Here is a 2,428-nt window from a genome sequence, read left to right as displayed (position 1 = left end):
CAACGTCTCTGGCCGACAAATGTTTTCTCCAGCTTCATGCACGGTCTCATTTGTCGTGGAAGGTTGAGATCGGGGCGCGGCGTATACTCCATCTCGACATCATCAACAAGCCTTGCATTGAACCTAAAAAAGAAGCCTGGCATTTGGTACGTACTGACCGGTGGTGCCTCACGATCGATCGCCTTCCCTTTACAGTTTACAGCGTGTTTGGTTAGAACGAGGAATGGGAATGGGAGTTTACAGGTGGGAGTTTAGTAGGGGATTAGGCGTGGAAAGTTGAATTTTAGTTCCAATCTCATGTTTGGTGTGTGGCGGGAATTAGAAAAGGGAATTTGAGAGAAAATAACTTCCCATGTGAATTAACAGGGGGGAGGCTGGGAAGAGATACGTGGGAATTGACCTCCTTAATTCCCCTTCTCCATCCCACCTTAATTCCCTTGCCCTCCAACCAAACAATGAATTATGGTGGTGTTTGGTTCTCTAGTCTTAGGACTTTTTCTAATCTTAACTAAAAAGTCCATAGTCCTAAAAAGTCCCTTTCTGTTTGTTTGCAGAGACTAAAAAGTTCCTAGTCCTTTTATAGAGGTTATTAAATGACCATGTTGGCTCTAGTATATAGAAAAATAACAATCAAACAACACCATGGGTGGCAGGCCAATGGGTGCATGAAGGGACATTGTTGGAAAAGTTCCAAAAGGTCCCAAAAAGACTGTCAAGCATTTAGCCCCAAATGCCTAGTTTAGTTCCTAAAAAGTCTCCCCCTTTTTGATAAAAAAATCTCTAAGATAGACTTTTTCTACTCCCTACATAAAAAAGTCCCTGAAAACAAACACCACCTATATGTCACGTACCTCTTAAATTCCCATTACCTATCTCTAATATCCCCAACCAAACAAGCTGTTGGGGTCCAGCCATCGTCCCGGGCTCCAGGCCAGCTGCGGTCGCATCTGATAGCAAGTGTTTATCTAGTCAAGTAGGGACGCACCCCCACTTTGAACGCTAACCAGGCCACCCGACCCGGACCCGAGTAAATGAGTGCGACGACGGAAAGGGTGTCGCCAGTTAGAGGAGCACCCACATTTTCAGGCCTAAATCAACCGTCCCATCGACCACTTCGAGGCCTGACGGCACCGTCCGTCTCTTGTGGCCTCCTCAATTATTGCACCTGTATCGTGCACGCCTTTCATTTCGGCCATTCAAGGGAGCCGTGCGATTACAGGAAGCTTTATTCCGAGGACACAAACCGAACAAGGTATAAATGTATTATTGTCTCCTTGTCATTAGTCGAGCGGAGAAGCCCACTAGCAAAAGCGGAGCAGCGACGCCTCCGGTTAGGCTGAAACCTGACCACTACCACTACCTCCTCCCACTACAAGAACCTCTTTCCCAGAAAGCTTTATTAACAAAAAAAGGGCAAGGAATATGAGAATTGTTGCCACTTGACAAGCAGCCTCTCCGTTTCCAAGGCCTCAAAAACTGGCAATGCATTGGTCGTCGCCATTTCACTCCAGTTTCAAGAGGTTTATGCACGTTTTTTCTTTCGAGTCTAGAAGGTTTTTACACGTGCGGCCAGGAGTTTACCGTGCGGCTTGGAGCCACTCCACACCACCACTCTCGCACGTACTACCTCGCCAAAAATAGGCTGGCCATCACTCCCTCGCAGGGGGTCAGTCGCACGTGTAGGGTGAAAAGGCTCGCCGTGCCTCCGAGTGGGTGCGAGGGAGCCCCGCCGGTGGTTTCGCGCCCGCACGCGGCGCACAAGCCCCGCGTGGCGTGGCCTCCACCTCCTCCTTCTTCTCCAAGAAAGAAAGTTAGGGTTTGTGCCTCTCGCCAGCGCCGACGCAGATCCGTCTCGTCTCCGGTGGCCCTAGGGCCATGGAGGCGCGGTGGATCCTGGCAAGGGCCGGCGAGAGGGCTCCGTTTTTAGTCGTTTTTTTTAATCTTATTAGGGTTTGTGTCCTACTCAGGAAGGCGAGACGGCGGCGGCTCCCTGAAGGTGGAATAAAGGTCTCCCCGCTTAGCCCCCGTTCCGGCGGTGCGTCTAGCATCGTTGGTGGGCGTGTGGAGGTGTGTCTCCGGCAGATCTATCTTTGGTGGATTTGCTCGGATCTCGTCGTTGTTCGTCTACGTTCGTGTGTCTTCGGTTTGGATCCTTCCGATCTACGTTATTTTTCATCGACGGCGGTTGATGTTCTGGGGTGTTGGCCCTATGGGGCCTTAGCACGACGACTTCCCGACTGTCTACTACAACAAGTTGTGCCCGGCTCCGGCGATGGAGGGGTGATGACGGCGGCGCGCCTTCGGCTCGCTTCGGTGCTTGTAGTCGTTGCTAGGTGGTCTACGAATCTGGATGTAATTTTTATTTCTGGTATTCATTGTACTGCCATGATTGAAGATGAATAGATTGAAAGTTTTCCAAAAAAAACCC

This window comes from Triticum aestivum, chromosome 4A, assembly GCF_018294505.1.
Source record: "Triticum aestivum cultivar Chinese Spring chromosome 4A, IWGSC CS RefSeq v2.1, whole genome shotgun sequence".
NCBI lineage: Eukaryota > Viridiplantae > Streptophyta > Magnoliopsida > Poales > Poaceae > Triticum > Triticum aestivum.
This window is presented reverse-complemented; position numbering follows the sequence as displayed.